Consider the following 24,947-nt stretch of genomic DNA (forward strand, 5'->3'; position numbering starts at 1 on the left):
TCCAGGTAGTTGCTGTGATTTCCCTTTGTGAAGAGGCAGGCTTAGTCAGTTAAGTCTTTGAGTAAAGAATTACTTTCCAGTTTGCATTTAAACAAGGTTAATTGTGGTGCCAACAGAGTTACTACAATTAGTCCAATATATATAATTACTCTGCATCATACACGCACACAGATACTGATCATCTCACCATCTTTCTTCAAATAACAGCATCTTCTTTTAGAAACCATATTGTGTTTTAGCTGTATGTGGGTGTGGGGGCAAATCCCAAGATACAATGCAAATATTTTTCTAATAAAATGCCATACTTTTTAAAGTTCTTTTAATCTTCACTTTCCATAGACTTGTGGACACCCTGTGAATAGGAATCATGCTGAGTATATAACTCAAGGCTAGCACATAGTAGCGACTCAACAATAAATAGTTGTTAGAAGAATAAATAGTGAAGAAATTAAATGTAAATAATCCAGAGTAAGCTAATGTAAAGAAATGTAAACATGAGCATGAGCATGTTTTCAGTCTATGAGGAAGAAATTTCTCTAGAATTCCGCCAAATTAAGCGGCTAAAGTTCACTTCTCCATTTCTTGTGGGCACAGAAAGTATGTCAAGAACAATCACATCAACCAATAAGTTCTATACAAATCATTGCTCTTCAGTTTTTCCTACCAAACTCCCAACACTCTCAAACCACAATCCAGTCAAAACTCCATTAATTTGACTTTGTAAAATTCAGTAGAGTTTGTAAAGCCCTGTTAGTCCATAATCTCACTTAACTTTACAACTACTTGGGAAGTAATTAGAACAAGCCCATGTTCCTGTCAACCCAGAGATTTACACACTCATCAGCTCAAGGTTTTGAACCTCAAAAAAAAAAAAAAATCATCTCAGGATGAATAGGAGTTGGACACTTCAATAGGCTACCACACTGAGAAATCTCAACAATGAAAGAGTCAGCTCCAATTATCTTGTCTGCCTACATCTTATATGAAAAAGAAAACTTTTCTCTAAAGGTTAAATAATAACTCAAAGAGCCAGTGAGCACTAGGGCAGTGATTGAAGCTCAAATTGCCTGCTTTTGTTCAACCTGTCTGGTTGAATGATCTGTTAGAATTGTTAATACAGTAATAAAATTGCTGACTTTAGTGTCTTTGAAGTCATCTGTATAAGTATTGTGCCCTCATTTTCTGCGTCTTTTTCACTTTAGGAAAGTCCTCTTCAGTTCCATGCCCTCAGCTTTTTTCTACCTTCCATAACTTGAAAAGCAATCTAATAAACGCATTCACTGGCCCTCCAGCAATAAAAGCCCTGTTTTGTAGATTTTGCCAGTTTCTATGATTTAAATACTCCCATCATTGCCAACTTCAAGCATGACTGTCTTCCACAATGGGATTATGAAATTCCTGAAAAATTAATAGTCAGTGGGAAAGATTACTTGTCACCATTCTGAAAGGCACTTGTATTTACTAAGGCAGTGCTACTTCCCAAAGTATGGTCCCCTAGGAGCATCCCATCACCTAGAAGATAGTTGGAAATGTAAATTCTTGGGCCCCACTCAAAACCTGAATCCAAAACTCTGATAGTGGGGCTCAGGAATTTCTATTTCAGTAAATATTTAGGTTTTCCTTATGCATACTTATGTTTGAGAAGCATGCTATTAGTTTGCAAAGGTTGCCATAAAAAAATACCATGGACTTTTTAACAACGTGAATAACAACTTCCTCATAGTTCTGGTGCCTTGAAGTCCATGATCAAGGTACCAGCAAGTGTGCTTTCATTCCGACATCTCCTTGGGCTTATAGATGGTCTTTTCTCTGTGTCTGTATTCTAATCTCCTCTTCTTATGAAGACAAAAGTCATATTGGGTAGAGGTTCACATCAGTGAACTCATTGAACTTTTAATTACTTCTCACATTCTAAGGTACTGGGGCTTAGGAATTTAACATAGGAATCTGGTTATACAATTCAGACCATAAGAGTGTTCAATACATCTCTCTTACATAAATGGATAGAAATAAGATGGGAAATAGAAAAGAACCAATCATTTAAAGGCAAGGACTCACATGCTAATTGAACTATTGCTAAATATGGGTTTCATCTACTGAGTTAGTGGGAAGAGAATGGTAGCAATCATTAAAAGCACTCAGTAGTTATATGGAAAAACTTGCACCATCATGTGATTTTAGTTTTATTTTATCAGTTTGCTGGTCTTATAAATCAGAGTTAGATAGACCACTTGGAGATACTTCACTGAGCAGGCTTAATTGGTATTTGGCATCATTATTGGGGTGTTCAAATTCGGCAGACCAGGTAAGCTCTATTGCAAAGCAAGAGCTGCAGAGGGCCTCTTTCTGTTTGTTGTCCTTCCTCCGACAAAGTCAGGCATTAGGAGCTGTTTTGCAAGACCCGTGTATACCCAGACACACAAATACATAACATAAAATGGGAAAATAATACATTCTCTGTTTTTGTTACCATTAAGTCTGCAATTTAGGATCACTTATTTATTAAACCCTCATTCTGGATTATTTAATAATTCTGCCTTGTCAAATTCATCAAAATGTGTCCAGGAGGGGCCATTTGGGATACTTTATCCTAAGAGAAGTAATGCTTTAAATTTACATATAGCATTGCAATAGCAACCTCACATTCTGAAATTGTTCATGATAAAATTACATTCTTGGGGTTTTCCAGCATATCCTTCAAGACTTTTGTTATGAACATATCTTTAATCCTTGCACATATAGAATCATTCTTAGTGCCATTCATATGTTAAGTGTTTTCTGATTTTGTACATGGAGCAGGGCCTGTATGAAAATAATGAGTTATCTTTTAAAAAATTAAGATAAAATTAACAAATATCACTCTATGATCCCCCAGTTTGTCAGGTAGCCTCAAAGAGAAAAAAAAGAAAATGACACATCAGCATTAGCAAATTCCCCAGGCAGAAACTCTGACATATCGCCCTTGAGTAAATCTAATGCATCACATGTTTTTTGTAACTAGATCTGACAGATAGTTCCCATGGCATATCAACCCAAAACTATTCAAATACCACAGTGTAACTCGCCTTTCTGAATTTAGGGCACAAATTTTCTCAAACAAGAATGATGAAAGGTTTTCTTATTCTCCCCAGGAATTCCTGAAAAAAGAACCCTGGCATCCCAGAGGATATTGGTGTTCGTATAGTTCAATTTCCCATTTAATTGGGAATTGCCTTTTCACTACCACTAACAAGCTGTCACCTGTCTTTGCTTGCACACTTTTTATGACAGTTGCTGCCTTTGCAGGATCCCATTGGCACTGTCTGCATTAAAGGCAGTACTAAGTTGCTAACTCACATAAAAATTATAAATTGGATACTTGAACCCCACTTTCAGAACCTTTTGTCTTCTCTTCTGAATTAAAAAAAAAAAAACTAAATATGCCTTAAAGTTTCAATGCTTCTTTAACCTCAATACAGAAACATTTTATGATACAGCAATAAAAACATAAAAAATAAATCCTTGCCATGAACCTGTGCTACCTCAGCTCCTGCCTTGGCTTTCTTTTTCCATAATATTCTGGAAAAGATGATCATATGCTTGGTTTTACTTCCTCAGTTCCTGGTAACTTTGGGGACAATTGAGTCTCTATCCCACAACATCCCTGAAACCATGATTCGCAGTCTTATCCCTCTACACTTCTAAAACATCTAAATACTCCTGATTCTGCACTTCTTTCTAAAATGTCCTTCTGTTATTTCCTCTGACACAGTTCTTTATTTATTCCCACCTATGTCTCCAGCCAATCCATCGCAGTATCCTTCTTGCACTTACCTTTCTTGTTCACTCCTTTATACTTACCCAGGTTTATCTCTTCCATTTTTCTCCTTATTTTTTCAGTGAAAAAAAAGAAAAATGGCCTTCAGAATGTCATGAACCCCAAAAATTATATCCAAAATTTTGTATCTGTATGTTATTTCTAGAACTAAAAATATTTACTGAGAACTCTAAAGTTTTCATGAAATGAAATTCTACATTGCTCCTTACATAAATGCATCCACTTATGCTATCAGCTGTTTCCTGTGTGCATCATTAGGCAACTCCACTGATAGCTCTCAAGGGCCTCATACACAACAATATAGATGCAAATCCCTATCTTTACTGCCACCACTAAATTGGCCTCTCATATATGATTTTCTGTCTTCATAAATTCCAATATTATCCATCTAGTTGTCCAAAATATAAACCAAGAACCAATGCATGGCTCATCCTCCTTATTCTCCATATCCAGCTGGGGATGAAGTCCTCTCAATTAGGCCTCTTCAGCATCTTCAGAATTCATCCCCTCTCCATCCCTCAAAAAGTTAAAAATAAAAATGCCATGTAATCTAGCAGTCCCACTTCTGGGTAGATATACAAAAGAACTGAAATTAGAATCTTCAAGAGGCATGGATACTCCATGTTCACCACAGCATTTTTCACAATATTTGAGATATGGCAATAGCCTAATAGCCATTGATGATATTATCATACAGCAGATCTTTAGAATTTATTAATCTTGCAAGACTGAAACTTTTTGAACAGCAGCTCTCCATCGCCTCTTCCTTGGCTATACTGTTCTATTTTCTGTTTCTGTGAGTTTGACTACTTTATGTTCCTCATGTAATGGAATCATGCTTTCTTTGTCTTTCTGTGACTGTTTTATTTCACTTAGCATAGTGTCCTCCAGGTTCATCAGGTTGTTGCAAATGGCAAAATCTCCTTTTCTAAGTCTGAATGATATTCCACTGTATAAACCTGGTACTTTTTCATTATCTATTCATCCATCATTACAGCATATAAAAGGCACAAAAGAATATTTTCTGGTTGGCTGAATGAAGTATCATTCCTTACAAAGCCTTCACCATCCTGGTTTACATACCCTAACAATTCTGTAGTAGTTTCTAATCATTGCCTTTGTGATAAAATTAAGCCTGCATTTGTGATAAAATTGAAGTCTTTTTCATACAAATTATTGCTAAACAAGGTTTCACACTCTTGTACCTATCTAATTATAGATTTAACCTCTGAGAACAACAGTCAAATGAATACAACTGTTAAGTAACTGTTATGATTACAACAGTTAACTTCCATGGCATTGCTTTTACCCTGCTGCCAAATTATCAAGCTCACTTTGAATCCTCATGACCATTGGTGTTAAAGAGGATCCAATACATGCACTCTTATTCACTCTTCCTAAATACTGATTCAGCAGAGGAATTATACAAAAATTAATGCACATGGTAAATGGAAATAGTGATGAAAAGCATGGTGAATGTGGCTTAAGCATAAAGCAACAGTGGCATTCTAATACTGAACCTCCTAATAACAGAGTTTACCATCCTAGCCTAGGCAGACGCAGACAACTAGGAGCCTTCCTGCATCTACTCTTAAAGCTTCCAGCAAGGAGAACAGAATTGAATGTGTCCATCATAAAGCATCTGAGTTGTTAGACGAAGAGGGAGGAAGAGCTGTGGCTCCTCCTCCCAAACTCAGCTTCCCAAACTCAGCTCTCATCACAGAGAGAAACAAGGACCAAACAAATAGAAAGCACAGAATTGATAAAATTTGATGTCCCTCAGAGAAGACATGTAATAAGATTTGTCCATAAATGGATGTGCTGTGCTGTCTTGCTCTATGCTAAGTTGCTTCAGTTGTGTCCGACTCTTTGTGACCCTATGGACTGTAGCCCACCAGGCTCCTCTGTCTGTGGGATCCTCCAGGCAAGAATACTGGAGTGGGTGGCCATGCCCTCCTCCAGGGGATCGTCCGATCCAAGGATTGAACCCATGTCTCTTATATCTTTTGCACTGGCAGCCAGGTTCTTTACCATGAGCACCACCTGGGAAGCCCCCATAAATGGATAAATGATAATATTTGCTTAGTTTATCTTACAGGATTGCTGTGAGAACTAAAAGTTCTTTCAAAAAGATAGAACACTACTAATTTGTTGAGATAAATTGATCTTATTTACACTGAGGCAACCCTGCCTCCACAAGCAAATAACTGCGAACTTGGGGCAGTTGCTTATCCTCTCAAATTATTTATCTATAAAATAATAGTCATCTCTCAGTATTTGTGAGACTTGTAAAAATAGCATGTGTAATATCTGACACACAATGCTCACAATATGGGAAAACCAGAGGATTAACAATAGTAGTACTACTGCTAGTAATTAATATTACTATTAAGAAAAGACATTCAGTGTATCAGAGGAAAAGCTTTCAAAGACTATAGAAGTACTAGCAAGGTATCATGCTTTTCCACAACCTGCTATTTTCACTCAATACATAAAGATAAAGGTCTATATTATCCTTTTTAACTGCTGTCTATTATTCCAGTTGAATGATACTATCATAATTTAATTATTATAAATCCTCTATGGATCCTCGTTTAAGTGGATATAAACAAAAGGTCATGAACTAACATGGACACACATCTTTGTTCACCTCTCCAAGGATTTCTTTTGACTAAACGTCTAGAAAAAATTTTTAAAGAGGTATTTGAATCAGTCTTTTCAGTTTGATGTTTTTGATACCTCCCATCATTATTACACATAATACTAAAAACATCTTGTATTTTTTAAGGCCCACCTTGAGTCTCTCTCTTTTCATGAAGCCTTCTTTGACTGTGAGATCCACACTGCCCTTCCCTGAATCAAGTAGTACAATTTTAGTTATAAACTCTCTTTCATTGTTATGTTTCTCATATATTAGCAGGTTCAACTTTCCAACTACTTTAAAACTCATAAAATTAAATATATAAATAATTTCCTTGATGTGACCCAAAGACATTAAGGATATTAGACCAACATTAGCTTAATTAGGAAGTAAAGTAAGTCTAGGGCCATTTTCCCCAAACTGATACCATTTGCTTGGCTGCTCTTTTACCTTGCTTAGTTCGCATTTTCTAGCAAAGAAAAGGTAAAGAATTTTAAAACCTCTAAGAGAAGAGGTTATTTTAAAGGTTGATCAATCAATAGGCTGAAGTGCATTTTCTGCAAGTTTATTCACAGCTCTTTGGAAGAAATCTGTATACACACCCACAGTGAATTCAGAGAACCAGATCACCTACACATCCCTGTAGCGGAGCTGCTGGCAGTCATTGACCAGACGTGCTGCTAGGGGAATGTGCTTACTGCAGAACTATGGACTCTGACAATAGTGTTCCTGCACTCTCCGAGGAGTACATTTCATTCAGTTAGTCCTTCTCTAATATACTCCATTTTCTTCCACATGGGCAATTTTAAACATTATACAGGAACACAGGTTCTCAAAGTTTACTAAAATTCAAAATTTTAGGAAACATGATCAAATTTACAGTGTGCTCCTAAGGTCAACATAGAGTTGTAATTAATTTACATGTGGGATGAGCTCTACAGACTAAAATACTATGCCATAAAGTTTCAGACATAAACTTTTAAAATAATCTTGCTTAAAGTAATGTCAGCATGAAAAGAACTTTAAAAATCCAAATGTTGTGCCTAACCTACAGTATTCAATATTTTAAGAGATTTATACACATTTATGAAAATGTGGGAATCTAAATTATATATTATTTCCTTGGACCGATCTTTCAATTAAGAAGACTGAAAGGCTTTTATTTTTGTCTACAATATAGTTTAAATAATGTTTGTGGGCTTTTCAGTAGCTCAAATACCCCAGCTGATTGCTTCTACATCCAGGAAATAGTGTATTTAAAGTCGGTTCTTCTGTGAGGACAACTGCTGATAAGCAAAGCTGTTTCCTTGGAAACGTCTAGGCAGCATCTGACAGCTTGCTGAACATCTGCAATTCACAACAATTGATCTTGGTAGCCTGTACCTAGACAAGCTGACTTAAGAGGAGGGAGTGGTAAACTAGGCTGAGGAGTCAAATCTGAGTCAGTTCTTCAGACAGCAAATTTCTCATTGTCAGCCTTCTTCAAAGACTCTATGCTCTCTCATTTTATAATCTTGGAATTCATTCAGTGACTAAAATGTCATATTTAAAACTCAATATATAACAACATTTTAATTGGGGAAATGGTATTTTCAGCTTATACTTTTAAAATATGAATTGCTGGAATGCCTATGGAGGACCTCATCTGTGTTATGTAGAAACCAGTCAAAATCCAATCATGACAGACCTTGGGCATCACTGAAATGGACAATCTTAACCACTGTCACTCATCTATGCTGTCTGAGAATAAAAACTGAGGAGTCACTGGAGCAGCAAAAAGAATCACAGCTAACCCCAAAGCAAATGTTACACTAATTCATCACCGTCGTGCTGCTGTAAATAAACAAAAAATATATACTAAAACGTGTCTATCACATTTTCTCATTTGACACTGATCATCTGTGTCACCAAAATGGCAAATGTGAAGTTTAACACTAAGTAGATGGTTCTGGGCAAGAGAGACTACAGAATTGAGTGGTGACTTAACCCTATATGTTAACTGAATGGTCCTAGACCAGCTGCATCAGCACCACCTGAGCGCCTCTTAGAGATGAGAATTTTCAGGCTCTAACCAAAACCTACTAAAATCAGAAACTCTAGGATAGTATCCAGCCATTTGTGTTCTACAAGCCCTCCTGGAAATCAGGATATAGACTCAATTTTGAGAACCACTGTTTTTAGCATATACATTGTGGGATGGTTACACTAGAAAATAGTCCTCAGTAGTTGCCAGGATGACTACCTACAGATTGTTGAACATGCTTATGACAATAAATTATATGAAGGTGCCATGCCTGTCTTAGCAGAGTATTGAAAAGGGGATCAGTAGGCTCAGAGCAGTGGGCAAAGAAGAAAGTATTATTATTTGAGACCAGAGAATCTACAAGCTGTATGATCCCATCAGAGGAAGAAAAAAACAGTTTCTTCACTAAATCAATAAGGAATACATTAATGAGGGGAACACTGGCATTGCTGAGACTCAGTAATGTCTGTTCTCTGCAGCCAGAGTTGGATGATACAATATGTTGCTATGGAACTGAGCTTCATACTGTCAGTGGAGCAATGTAGATGATGGTATTCTGAAACATGAGAGGCCAGATATTGTACTTACTCATCAGAGGCAAGATAGATATAATTACTATAACAGGAAGAAGCTAGGCTGACAAGGTGCTAAGAGAGCGTTAGATTCCTAAGGGCAAGATAAGTTGAGCAGTCAATGAGGACATAGCTTGACTTGTATAAACAAAAATGATCAACAGCTGATGAGCAGCTGCTGCATTGGGAAATGATGATCCTTCTTCTACTTCCCAGACATGAGCTAGTCTTCTGTTCCAGAGCCCATCAATTGAAGGGAAACCTGTAACCCCTTAGAGAAGGTCCCTGAAGCACCACAGAAGATATATGTGTTGACAATCCCAAAAGCTATCCCCAGAGCACTACACAGCCTTTTAGATGAACCAAACTGGGGAGAAAAATAGCCAGTTCTTTTGAGGACTGCTGAATATAGCATGTGAATGGTGACACCAAGGAAACTAAAATGCCACCATGATCCATCTATTAAAATGAAGATATGCAGAGGCAGGCTATAAATGGAGTCTTAGCCTGTGTTCGCATCACAGTAGGATAATTGTTCCAGAGATTCACTGTGTTACCACTGCCCTAGGCCCATCAGAGCATAATGGGGATGGATATTCAAAGCTGCTGTACAAGTCTCCCAATAGATCCCTGATCATCTGCAGAGTAAGATTCATCGTGACAGCAAAGGCCAAACCCTTATAACAGCCCCGCTTCCTCAGCCAAGACACATTCCTTCCAAAGAACACCAAGGGCTGATCTCCTATAGAATGGACTGGTTGGATCTCCTTGCAGTCCAAGGGACTCCCAAGAGTCTTCTCCAACACTACAGTTCAAAAGCATCAATTCTTCAGTGCTCAGCTTTCTTCACAGTCCAACTCTCACATCCATACATGATCACTGGAAAAACCATAGCCTTGACTAGATGGACCTTTGTTGGCAAAGTAATGTCTCTGTTTTTCAATATACTTGAGCCTAAAACCTTGGACAACAACAAACTGACTCAACAGATATAAATGGGTGAGGCCATTCCAAAGAGACATCTGTGATAGACTCACTGATCATGGTTGACCTTCCTTGTTGTAAGGACTCTTACTCTAGCGAACTTAGATGGGACCACCTGAGCAAAAGCTTTCTACTGGAAACATCAAGAGCCAGTATGGGCTCTTCTGTGTGCATTTTTTCCTGCCATTACAATTGGCATTGTTGCAGAGAGAGGCTGATCCAGAGTGAACATGATATGGAACAGAGTCATGATGCACTATGTCCACAACAGACATTCTTGTCAGAAGCCAGAGATATTTTTGGTATCATCTGTTATGCTCATAACCTAGCTTCTCCTGGCCAAACCAACATTCTTCTGTGATTGACAAAGACCAACCTTGATCTTAACAGGAATGAAATGAGATGCCTACAGGAAACTTTCCTAACAGTAATCATCATATAATGTGATTAATTCTAATAAAAGAAAAGGACTTCCCTATATGCCAACTAAGGGGATGATTAATATAAAATGAATTATGATGTGCCATGAAACTCTACTGAAATGACGTTACAAAATCATTACAAGCAAAAAGGAGCAGCACTCCTGGAAACTACAAAAATAAAGTTGAATGGAGATACTAGTTTCCCCCAAAAAAAACATGGTTTGGGAAGAAATTGTTCTATCTAGTTGACAAATAACATATGCCAATACTATAAAAGTTTTTCCATTTTTATAGGAAACTGATTCACTGGGATCCCATACTTTGTTGAAATCAATCCTTAAAACCATCATATTCTGTTTTCTCTCATTTTATATTTCTGGTATTACTATCCAAATTAATATCTATGTTTCCTATTGATTTTAGAGAGAGAATAAATTGATGAGCCAACAAGAATATTCTGATCACTTGACGGTCACATCTCATCACTACTTAATGATTAGCATTCTGATCATAATGGAGACAAAACCTCTTTAAAAATAGTAAAATGCTTTACATATTTGACTTCTGTTCTTTGATTATCTTCGCCCTTGGCAATCCCATTGCAAACAACTTATCATATAAGGTCAAACTGACATGAAAGTGAAGTGAAGTTTCTCAGTGTTGTCCGACTCTTTGCGACCCCATGGACTGTAGCCTACCTCCTCCATCCATGGGATTCTCCAGGCAAGAATACTGGAGTGGGTTACCACATAAGAACAGTCAAATTCATGTCTCTTGAACTGACAACTTTTCTTTACTCTAGTCCTGGCTGATGTCTTGTCAACACTTCAGATGCATATGGTAAATAGAATCCTTTATCTCCCCATTGCAAACCAATTCTAGTCTTCTTTCTTTTTCTGTCATTGGCTCCAACCAGATGTTTATCCTCCTCTTGTCTCTTTTCCTTTTTTTCTTCCTATCCAAAATGGTAGTGACCTTTTTTTCCACCCCCACTGCCCACTTTCGTCCTCTCTAGATTTTCACTGCTGAACCCACAGATGTTCCCACTAATTTCGTAGCCAAAAACAATTCAGAAGTACATTAAAAATCTTTAGCTACCTCTCTTTCTAACAATTGAGCCTTAAAATTGACACACTTTCCATAACCAGGGCTGGTACCTGGCATAATTGATGAGTGTTTAGGTTTCTTTCCTGTCAACTAGACCTAGACTCAAACATGCAACACCAAACTCTGGGCATACATGTGACCTATAGGTTAAGTCAGTGCAGTGATAATCTTACCAGTGATCCTGACCTACGAGAACTGGAGTTCATCCCAGTCTCAGTTTAAGTGAAATGGAATCTGAAACATTGCTTGGGTCTTCTCTGTTTCTTTCATGCGTCCCAGTTCTTTCTCCATTCCTCTATTATATATGATTAGATCTGCCAGAATCTCACCATTGCCATTGCCATATCCACATTCCATATTGTTAGGCTCAGTCCACGTGCTTGGATGCTCTGATAACAGCCACTATTTCTAATGTCCATTCTAAAGCTATTGTTTCCCCTAAGATTTTATGTCTTAAACATCAGATGTTCTCTCCAGGACACTTGCATGAGTCTCCCTTCTCCAGCTTGATGTCCCCCATGACAGAGTAAGTGCCTACTCCATCCACGTTTCCTCACCTTCTATGCTGCCAGAGGCACATTATTTATGCGTGAATCTACCCAAGTTCTGACAATCCAGTCTACTCTCCCTCCGTAATATTTCTCAAATGCAGATAACCCTTTGATGTACACTACCATAAATAAACTTAGTTCAGAAAAGAGTTGTTCAATAGAAATATCACATAAATATACATTACATATGTAATTCTAAATTTCCCAATAGCCACATTATAAAAAGTTTAAACACTAAGTGAAATTATTATGAATATAATGTATTTTATTTAACCTAATATGTCTAAAATATTATAATTTCAACATTTAATTAAAATAAAAAGTATAGAGATGTTTTGCATTCTTTTTTTAAAGTATGTATTTGAAATTTGGTGTGTATTTTATATTTACAACATATTTGAGCTCAGATACTAAATTTTCATTGGAAATACTTGATCTGTATTCATATTTCATAAAATTTTTAGTTGAAAAATAGATTCACATCCACATGTTGTTCCAAACATCCATGAAAACTTTCTAATAGCTGAACTGAGAAGCATTTTTTTAATTTGAATTTAAATAAATTGAAAATTCAGTCCCTTAGTCAAACTAACCACATTTCAAGTGCTCAACAGCCATGTGTGGTGAGTGGCTACCATATTGGACAGTATATGTTCAGACTCATTATGCTCTAAAGAGAGTAAGGTTACTCCTACCTCTTTCGTCTCTGATTCCTTACCACCCTAAGCCTTTTATATGTAGCTGGTAAATCATTCATCCTAAGGCAAATTTCTGATTACTTCTGTTCAAAGACTTCCAAGGCTTTCAGTACCATGAGTCAACTCCAAACTTCTTAACCTCTTAACAACAACATGTAAAAGGTAGCAATCAAATGTGAGTGGCAACTGGCTTTCAAAAAAGAGAAAGGCTAAAATGTAGGTGTCTTCAGAGGGCAGGCCAACTACAAGTAAGCCAGTTTGTGCTTCAGAACCCCAGAAAGGTTTAGGAATTGGAGATATTAAATGCCTCTAAAGAGGGAGTGAAGGATGGGACTGAAACCTGGTGGATCAGCTAAACATCATATGACAAGAAGATAGATTCCAGATTCCATTCCTATTTAACTTACATAATTCAAGAATTTCTCCTTCTAATCTTTAAGTAATAACATTAAGAAACATTTCTTGAACTGTAATACTGTACAAAATTTTTTCAACAATGTGCCTTTTATCCTCCATTAGACTGTGAGTTCCTTAAGTGTAAGCACCATCTGCTGCCCCCCCTGCAGTTTATAACACAGTACATGGCCCTCATTAAATATGAATGAGTGAAATGAATCACATGTGTCGAGTGCTTTGCATTTTCCTTGGAAACTCACATTCAGTCTCCTTTGTTCCTTATATCACCATACATGGGCAGAACAGTTGTCATATTGTCTGCTAACATTTTTTTAAGCCTTCGCAGAATGCCACAACACAGATAAATTCAAATCATCCCCATTTTACAACTTGGATACAGAAAGAAAAAGTAACCTGCACAAAATTACACGCTAGTAAGAACTCCGGGAGTTGGTGATGGACAGGGAGGCCTGGCGTGCTATGATTCATGGGGTCGTAAATAGTCGGACATGACTGAGCGACTGAATTGAACTGAACTGAACTGAACTGAACTGAAGAACTGAATTGAGATGTGAATGTTGACAACCTGAATCCTGAGCTTTAGATCTTGACCAATATCCTCTACTGATCACTATTCAAAAAACAAAACAAAACAAAAATCTATTTTATAAGAAACTGAGATCAATTTGCAGGTATTCTAACTCAACATCTTGAGTCATCTTTATCGTCTTGTTTCCCTTCAGTACTAGGTGTATTAATAAGTAAAGATGAGAGCCACAAAAACAGACAATTTGTCTATGGTGTCCGTTGCTATATCCCACCACCAACACCAATGTCCTTTATAAACTTCTATCAATAATTTTAATAAATGATTATTTGATTGGAAATAATATTAGTAAATATCTCTTCAATCATATCAATTCTGGATAAATTGTCCATCAGTTTTTATATCTTTTAAGGAGGGAAATATACTCTCAAAGCTCACAAAATTACAGCAACATAGGTGCTTGGAATAAACAGTCTTCCAGATCCTTAAGCAATTCAGTTCAGTTTTCTAGGGAGAAGGTGAGCATTCAACCATAGAATCATCATCTTGCTGTAGTTTTGATAAACCTAATACAAAGAAAAAATATTACGCAAACATATATTACAAGGGCTGCCCTGGTGGCTCAGTTGATAGAGAATCCAGCTGTAATGCATAAAGAATCCACCTGCACTACAGGATACCCAGTTTGATCCCTGGGTAGGGAAAATCCTCTGAAGAAGGAAATGGCAGACCCACTCCAATATTCTTGCCTGGGAAATTCCACGGACAGAGGAGCCTGGAAGATTACAGTCCACAGGGTCGCAAAGAGTTGGACACGACTTAGCAACTAAACCACCACCACCATATTACAAAGCGGAAAATAATTACCTGGAAATTCAAAGGGAATGAAAAATTATTTGCCCCAAATATAGTGATTTCCTAGGTAAAAGGCCTCTAATTATCTTCTGAAATGACCTAATTAGTTTATCATTCCTTTGCTACATGTAGAGAAGAGCCCAGGCTGGATTGCTGCTCCCTGTCGGTGTCCCTTCCTCCACTGTCTCACCCCCCTCCCATGCAAGTGATAAAAGCTATTTGACTTTAAGTCACTTCATTGCTCCTGCAGCTTCTACAGTTGGTCTTCTTTCACTGTTCTATGTCAGGTATCTGACTTCTTCCCCTGTGTCCGCAGAATATTGGCATTGTCTGTGTCTATGCTGTTTCTGCTCTTTCAGTCCTACCATAATAGAATATGATTCTCATGCAGCACTACAATGCAACTAATCAAATAGGGGATCTGTTTCACAACACAAGAGACAGATGTATGAAATAACTTCAGCCTTCACGAAATTTCCTTTTATACAGTGCTCCGTAGCGTCATCAAAACAGCATTCTTCACTGAGCAGCTTATTGAGAGAGAAGCCAAAAGTCACAGTGCTTTGTCTTCATAAATTTATTGCAGATTCTTATGCTTAGATCTCTTCTACCTTCTTAAATATATGTGCTAACCAATTGCCAGGCTGTCAGCAGGATGCCTGTTTAAGATGAATTTCATAGGTTTAGTCGCTAGCCTCTATCTCTTTTCCTCATAATCTAGCCCTACCTCAAAATCCTTTTAACTGATAAACAAAAATATCCAGATTTTTCCAAAAGCCTTCTAATTTAGTTGTTTTTATGTTATAGAACTTTACAGAAATTTACAAGTACCAAACTTTTTAAAATCATATGCAATTGTATATATGCAACTTCACAACAGTGCATGTCCTTTACAGGCAGTTACAAATACCTGTCAGAATATTTTTGTATTTATTTGTTCCTATTCTTAGAGGGAAGGAAAAAAACATACACTGATGCCCTTTACTCTCCTCTAAGGGAAATGTCATGCCCAAGTAAGGAAAAAAAAATTCTGCAAGATGAATTCTATATCAGAAGTTCAGCTATGATTTAAGATGCACCAAAGAGCTCACAAAAAGCTGAACCTTATTGATAAAAGTGGGGAATAATCTAACAGACACCCACATACTTTTAACCTTAATATTTGCTTTGTTCTACTTGATCATTACTGGTTTTCTCTTCTAAGGGACATTGGCTATTTCCGGTTTATTTTTAAATATAAATATAGAGAGGTAGAAGGAGTAGAATGCAAAGGTCTTGGAATTTTTTCTCCTACTTCTCAAAGTTTTCCTACAAGTGAAATAACAAGGAGGGCCTATGTATCTTCAATAGCATGATATCACTATAAAAGCAAAACTCCTTCACCGTTCCTGAAGGACTAGCTTTGTGCCAGACACTGGGTTGAGTTCTAGAAACGTAAACTGAATATGACTATCATGCTCATATCTAGTGAAAAAGACACAACTCAGCTCTGATAACACAATGTGAGGCATATGCCTGTGTTGTTTCCACAGTCCTGAAGTTGCAGAAAGGGAGAAGCTCTTAGTCTTTTCAAAGGGTTGAGAAGCAAGGAAGCAATGAAGATTTTTGCCTTGGAAATGAGTATAATGTTGCCAAGAAGTAGGACAGCCCTTCTCAAATCCAAATCCAAAAGGAAAAGAAATTAAGGTGTCATGGATGAAAAGAAGTAGGAAGGGGGAAAAGAAGGAAAGACTTTTTATTTTAATCCAAGTTAACTACTCATTGAAGGCTAATTTTTCCATAATAAAATCACGTGATTGAAATTTGGGAAATATTATATCAAACTGGTTATTTGGTATCACCTAATCAGCACAAGTTAGAATCAAGATTGCTGGGGGAAATATCAATAACCTCAGATATGCATATGATACCACCCTTATGGCAGAAAGTGAAGAGGAACTAAAAAGCCTCTTGATGAAAGTGAAAGAGGAGAGTGAAAAAGTTGGCTTAAAGCTCAACATTCAGAAAACGAAGATCATGGCATCTGGTCCCATCACTTCATGGGAAATAGATGGGGAAACAGTGGAAACAGTGTCAGATTTTATTTTTGTGGGCTCCAAAATCACTGCAGATGGTGATTGCAGCCAAGAAATTAAAAGGCACTTACTCCTTGGAAGGAAAGTTATGACCAACCTAGATAGCATATTAAAAAGCAGAAGCATTACTTTGCCGACTAAGGTCCGTCTAGTCAAGGCTATGGTTTTTTCCAGTGGTCATGTATGGATGTGAGAGTTGGACTGTGAAGAAGGCTGAACGCCGAAGAATTGATGCTTTTGAACTGTGGTGTTGGAGAAGACTCGAGAGTCCCTTGGACTGCAAGGAGATCCAACCAGTCCATTCTAAAGGAGATCAGTCCTGGATGTTCTTTGGAAGGACTGATGCTAAAGCTGAAACTCCAGTACTTTGGCCACCTCATGTGAAGAGTTGACTCATTGGAAAAGACTCTGACGCTGGGAGGGATTGGGGGCAGGAGGAGAAGGGGACGACAGAGGATGAGATGGCTAGATGGCATCACTGACTCAATGGACATAAGTTTGAGTGAACTCTGGGAGTTGGTGATGGACAGGGAGGCCTGGCGTGCTGCAATTCATGGGGTTGCAAAGAGTCAGACATGACTGAGCGACTGAACTGAACTGAACTGAACTGAATCAACAGAAAATAATGACTTCCCTGGTGGCTCAGACAGTAAAGTGTCTGCCTACAATGTGGGAGACCCAGTTTCAATTCCTGGGTGGGGAAGATCCCCTGGAGAAGAAAATGGCAACCCACTCCAGTATTCTTGCCTGGAAAATCCCATGGATGGAGAAGCCTGGTAGGCTACAGTCCATGGGGTCACAAAGAGTTGGACACGACTGAGCGACTTCACTTTCACTTTCAATCAACAGAAAATGATGCTATAGAAAAAAATATTTTAAACAAAAACATTTTTATTTCAACTGAATACAGTCACCCAGAGGTTTGATGTATCTTTGGTAAAACTTCCTTTTCAGAATAATCTGACAAGGTATTCCAGTGATATCACAGGATTAGTGGTTCTAGTGAAACAAGATGATGGCTGGAGGTACTCTCCAGAGGCTCCACCTCTGATGATTCCTCTGACTCATATCATCAAAATAATTTCAGCTTTGCTACCTATATATAACCTCAAAAATACCTTGAAGATTAATAACTACTTTATGATTCTTGTAATTATGGCAATCAGAATGAACCTTAAATGATCAGCATAGCACAGCACCTCAAAACTTTGATATCTACATGGCTAGAAAGATGAATGTCAAAAAATGAAATAAAATAAAAAGAACCAGTCTGGCTTTCCAATTTGGACTAGTGTGGCTCTTCACCATCCCTGATTATACCACTGCCTCAGTTACTTCTCCTGACATCAGTGAGTAGAAGAATATAAAAATCAGCTATACAGTGGCCTAGTTAGTATCCATAACTAGACACAGTTGAACGTGACCGGGAGGTGGGGGGTCGGGGGGTTGCAGGGTGGTGGGTGGTGGTTGCGTGATGGTGACATCCACATTTTCACTAACTTTCTGGGACTTTCACTTGGGTAAATAAAAAAAAAAAAGCTCCCACAGAGGCTGCTTCATATTAATTTTTTACATAAAATATTGATATTATAAAAATAATATATGATTGTGTTTCCCATATGCCACAAGGATAAAGAATCTGCCTGCCAATACAAGAGACCTAAAAAATGTGGGTTGGATCCCTGGGTCAGGAAGATCCCCTGGAGCAGGAAATGGCAATGCACTCCAGTATTCTTGCCTGGGAAATCCCATGGACAGAGTAGCTTGGCAGGCTACAGTCCATGGGATCACAAAGAGATAGACACAACTGAGCAACTTTTGACACACAATATATAATCACTGAAGAAACTTTGGAAAACATACAAAAGGAAATAGGAAAAAACAAACAACCAGAGTCACTAGAGGAAACTCTGAAAAAAAGATTGGCATCCTATTTTTTCCCCTCCTATTGCAGGGAACTATTTTATGACTCAATTATAGTCATGTGATATCCTATAATCTATATTAATATTCTCCTAATTTAAAAATTAAGATTATTTTCATTTTTTTCTTATAATAATTGATGCCAAAATCAATGTCTTAAATGTAACAGAGATAAATAGATAGATCTTTGTCTATATCTCTGCTTATTTGTTTGCAATAGATTCCTGGAAATTAAATTACTGAGAAAATAATAGAATACTTTACTCTTCCTGATACATATGTACAAATTGCTTTTCATAAAGCATGTATTAGGGAATGCTTCAACAAGCGTAAAATAGTATCAGTCTCTGAAAACCCTTATCAGCACTGAACAATACTGTTTTTCTATTCTTTGCCAATTTGGTAAATGAAAATTCATAATTTGTTCACATATGTCTTGCAATGATTATAGTGAATTAAACACTTGGTTGGATGGCATCACTGACTTGATGGACATAAGTCTGAGTAAGCTCTAGGAGTTGGTGATGGGCAGGGAAGCTTGGCATGCTGCAGTCCATTGGGTCACAAAGAGTCAGACACAACTCTGACTGAACTGAACTGAAACACTTTCTTACAGTTATTCACCATTATTTTTGCAATCATGTCTTTTCCCCATTTTTTTAGGGCTTTTGTACTTTAAATGTTGATTTCTAAGCATTTTATATGGTAGGAATTTTAACAATCATATTTGTTAAGATATCTCAGTTTGTAATTTGTCTTTAATTTTGGTTATTATGAAATGTGAAGTACCGCATAATTTTATATGAGTAATCAAATATATTGGATTTTAAATTAAATTTCCAAAATGTGTTTATGAATAGAAAGTCTTTCCCTGTCTTGAAATCAGACTGAAAAAATAGGGAAAAAAATATAGGTGACAATCATCTTTACATTTAACTCTGTGATCTAGTGAGGTTGAGAATCTTACCCATTTCATATAATTTTAATACATTTCCATTATTGTCATAATTTAATTATTTGATTATATTATATCTTGGTTTATACTTTCATTTTCTATGCTTCCTTGCTATTCTTTTGGGTCTATAGGATTTTTTCCTACTCTAATCATTTGAAATTTACAAGTTGTAATTTTTTGCCTACAGATTTTTACCATTAAGTTATTTCCAAACTTTCTTTAGCCAGTATCCCAAGATTAATATCATCAAGAATGAAATAGCATTTTTTACTACCCACTATATAAATGAGAGATTTTAGCTTACTTTAACTTCCCTCCCCACTGCATCTCATTTCCAGTATACCTTAAAACAACTTGGAGTTGATTTTTTTTAATATTATATAATTTCAGTTTCAAGAATATGTGTGCCATCAGTTTTGCAACCTTATCTATAATAGAATTCAGTGAATGATTAGGACAAGAAGTTACATATATCAGAAAGAACTTATTGATTAGGTATTCCATATTTTATATACATTTTTTCATATTGAATGCATATTTCTTTTCAAATATAATTTTTAATCAGTTTTATCTCATTGATTCACCAGCAAATTCTCAGCTGACAACCAAACTTAGAGGGAATGTTATGCTGCTGATGGTTTAGGGTACATGCCTTGTTCCATCTGAAGGTGAAATGCAAAGAGAAAAAGCTCAGGACCAGCACAGAACTGTAGGAATGTTATATGTCTTTCCATTCAAGAGTTTGAAACTCTCAACACCCACAGCAACATAATCCTTTCCTAAGACTTAAAACACCTGACATTTCACTGTGCTTTTTCTGAATTCTCTTAGCTCTGTATATCTTTGCTTCTCAGTAAAAGATGCTAGCAGTCTAAAAGTCATAAAATTTATTTCATTGTTCCCTCAAGGGGACAAACAGTTTTGTATATTAAATAAAAGACAGGCTATGGAAACAGTGATTATATTTCTAAATGTGATTTCAGATGTAACTTGCTTTAATTAATAGATTTACTTTAACAAGTTATATATTAAATGCACTGAAGAAGTTTGCTATTTTAAACTTATCACATGATGAATCCTTTTGTAAAAGTATCATCAATCCCTTTGTAACCTATTATATACATATATATATATAAACTTTCCAATAGCCAGGTATCTTAGTTCCAAACAAGTATGTCTTTCTCTTTTATAATATGTTACATTTTATAAAAGAAAAGCATAGTTCTCCTGAACAAAAGGAAGAAACAATGCATTGCATCCTTAAGTCTTCCCATGGCTACTTAAGTTTTTGACTATCAAGAGAGGTATAAAATTTCAACACATGAAAGAAAAAGAATCCAAAAGGTAAGATCCTGGTAGAAGGTACGAGGAGATGAGGGTGGAATGTCTCACCCAAGTAATACATGAGACAAAGATAACAAGTCTTGAAGAAGTAACAAAGGAACAGCTGTGGAGACCATTCCGAGTCAGATACCACATGAGTCAAACAAGAGAGCTCAGGGAAGGGTAGAAGATAAAGCATAGAGCCAGGGTGACACTGAGACCAAGAAAACAGAAAATGAAGTTGAAGAGTGATAAACAACAGGAAGACAGAACCGTGTTTTGGATTAGTCGAACAGTGCAGTGAGTAAACTAGAGCTATGCAGATCAAAATGAGGGACTCTCAAAACACGGCAAAGAGTGAGGAAAGCACATCTCACTAAACTGTGTGCAGCATGGCTCAGTGACCCAGGGAAAATATATGAAGTAAGAATGAGCTTTTAGAGACAAACATCATGTAGATGATACTTTAATAAAGGCAAGAGTGAGGGAAATTTTGCTTCTAATGACAGTATATTAAGTAATGGCATGTTTGTTACCCTCTCTGATAAGGATAACTAGAGAAATGGGACACAGTTTGAAAACATTGGCACACTAGCAAGTTATATAAGTATTACCATGTGATGATAGAAATCCAGATAGAGGGGCTCAGCACTTGGGGTTTATGTCAATGAGGGACCAGAAAGAAGTACATGGTTCATTCAAGCGGCATGATTGAGGCATGATCTGTGAGGATATAATTTATAAAACCCTGGGTAGTGTAAAGGGAAGCCAGTGAGAAATGAGGCACCATAGGATGAACAACATGTTGTCAGAGCACCGTTCTCAGCCCTAGCCGTAATAGGATGGAGAAAGGAAGTAGCTGCAGAACCTAGAGAGAGCTGTGGAAAATGATGGGTTTTCTGGTCAGGGACTTAGAAAGAACAAGATGGGAAAATTGGTGCCAAGGAATTCTGGGGAAGAGCTGGGCAGATGGACCCCTTAGAAGGTACAGACTGTGAAGATATTTGTGCCCTATTTGAACACCCACCCATGGGTTTCTACTGCAGAGTAGGCTCTTAACCAGGTGGACAAAATGAGGTAGTCTGTGGATGTTAGTCAGCTTCTCTCCCAAGACAGAGTGCTTCCTCTTTATGCCCATGAACAAAGTGGCCATAGGGCAGGGATGGAGATTATGCCTGGGATCAACAAAATGGACTTCCCCTTACCAGAGCTGATCTTACTAAAGCTACTGCTGAGTTCACCACTGAGTCCCCAGTATGGCAGCATTCCATGGAGGGGCCGGCTGATAAACTATTAGCAGGTCGATTACATTGCACTCCTTCTATCACGGTGGAGACAGAGACTCATTCTTACTGGAATAGACATATAGTCTGGGTATGGACTTGCCTTCCCTACCTATAATGCTACCACCATAACTACCATCCATGGTGTCATAGAATTAATTGGAAGTTGAGACTGCCACCTAACCATTTGATGCTTTTCATGCCACTGACGTAGGAGGCACGAAAGATAGGAACTCTACTCCTAGACGTACTGATTCTGATTTCCAACACTTGGAAATCAAATCAAATTGTGGAGATCAAATTGTTTCCACACGACAAAGGCAAGGAAGCCTGTGCCTAAAAGCCAGGGGTTTCCAGGGCACCTCACAATGGTTCAGTGCACAATAGTAAAAATTAACAGAAAACCACAGCAACAGAAAAGGCAGGAGAATTGTGAATTGTTCTCCTTAGAAATGAAGGTTTGGGTCACTCCACCAGGGAAAGATGCTTGCTCCTTGGAAGAAAAGCTATGACAAACCTGGACAGCATATTAAAAAACAGAAACACCACTTTGCCCACAAAGGTCCATCTAGTCAAAGCTATGGTTTTTCCAATAGTCATGTTTGGATGTGAGAGTTGGACTATAAAGAAAGCTGAGCACCAAAGAATTGATGCTTTTGAACTGTGGTGCTAGAGAAGACTTGAGAGTCCCTTGGACTGCAAGGAGATCCAGCTAGTCCATCCTAAAGGAAATCAGTCCTGAATATTCACTTGAAGGACTGATGCTGATACTGAAACTCCAATACTTTGGCCACCTGATGTAAAGAACTGACTCATTTGAAAAGACCCTAATGGTGGGAAAGATTGAAGGCAGGAGGAGAAGGGGATGATAGAGGATGAGATGGTTGGATGACATCACCAACTCGATGGACATGAGTTTGAGCAAGCTCCTGGAGTTGGTGATGGACAGGGAAGCCTGAAGTGCTGCAGAAAACGGGGTTGCAAAGAGTCGGACATGACTGAGCAACTGAACTGAATGAACTTCTTCTTGCAAATCTCAGTCCGTGTTTTCCTGCCATCCAATCTTGGCCCATCAAATGTAGACCAACTTTGGTCCAAAGTAGCCCAGAGACTTTCACCACCAGCCATGGTGGGCTGCAGCCATATCCTCTTCAACAATATCTGAATCTTAGCCTCATGTGGGGCAGAGGAAAGGTTCCAGGTATGCCCTTCCTTGAGTTCTGTCCCTCAGGTATTCTTTAGAGTTCTCCTTTATTCCTTCTTTCTTTTATAAACAGCACATTTAAAAATTAAGCATGATAGTCTTTGTCTTTTAATTGGAACATTCATCCCATTTGCTTTTTAAAAAAAATGTTCTACATATTTAAAAATTCCCCATTTGCTTTTGTATCAACCAGGATCTTGGATACAGAAAGGATGAAAGGTCACAGAAAAGATAAAGATATCCCATGTAAAAGGAAGCTGGAGTACTCATATCAATATTAGATAAAATACACAATAAGATAAAAAGTATTTCCAGAGATTAAAAGGGACAGTTCAAAATAATCAGAACTGCAATTCCCCTGAAATATTGCACTTTCTATCTGCTTAATAACATGGCTTCAAATATATATGAAACTAAAACAAACACAACAATAGTAGGAAGTTTTAATAAACCTGTCTCAGAAACTAATAAAACAAGCAGAGAAAGAATTTGATAAGAATATAAAAGACTTGAATACTGAATTGATAAACCTGATCTGACAAACTAACATCTGCAGAATATACCTTTTTTATTTTTAAGAGCACGCCAGAACATCTTTGTTAACCTACTAAATGCTGGGGCAGAAAGCATAACTCAAAATATTTCAAAGGATTTAAAACACATGCAATATGTTTAGTGCCAAATCTACACACCACCTTCAGATATCATGCTGAGATCCAAAGCTTTGTATCTAACCCATGACGATCGGAGTAGGCTTGTGAAAGCAGATTTTGCCCATCTTTCTCAACTCGACATTAGTGATGTTACATTGGTAGCTTATAATTGGACACATCATAGTGGGGATATTTTACACCATGGAAAAGTACAAATGGTGCTCCCCAAAAAGAGCTTTCTTCTTTATTGCCTATCATTGTTAGTTGTTGAACATTGCTTCCCTGGTAGCTCAGCTGGTAAAGAATTTGCCTGCAATGCAAGAGACCCCAGTTCAATTCCCAGGTTGGGAATATTTCCTAGAGAAGGGATAGGCTACCCACTCCAGTATTCTTGGGTTTTCCTTGTGGCTCAGACAGTAAAGAATCTGCCTGCGATGAAGGAGACCTGAGTCTGATCCCTGGCTTGGGAAGATTCCCCTGGAGAGGGAACAACTACCCACTCCAGTATTTTGGCCTGGATAATTCCATGGACAGAGGAGACCGGTGGGTTACAGTTTATGGGGTCTCAAAGAGTCAGACAACTGAGCGACTTTCACTTCACCTTTGTTAAATATTTACCAGCACACCAATGTACCCAACCAGTTCTGAACTATCTCCACATGGATGTTTAAAGGCATCTCAGTATCTATACAACTTAAATCAAATTTATCATCTCTGCTCTTCAAGCTTGTGCATCCTGTATCAGTTTTCTAATGACATCACCAACTGTCTAAGTACATAAACTAAAACCCCAGAATTTTTAACACTTCCTCTTCTTCACTCCCACATTTAACCAGTCACCAAGCCTTCTACATTTTATGTTCAAAACTTGTCTCAAATGTGTTCCCTTTTCTCCTGCTGCTTTTTAACAAAAGTACC

Source organism: Capra hircus, chromosome 6 (assembly GCF_001704415.2).
Source record: "Capra hircus breed San Clemente chromosome 6, ASM170441v1, whole genome shotgun sequence".
NCBI lineage: Eukaryota > Metazoa > Chordata > Mammalia > Artiodactyla > Bovidae > Capra > Capra hircus.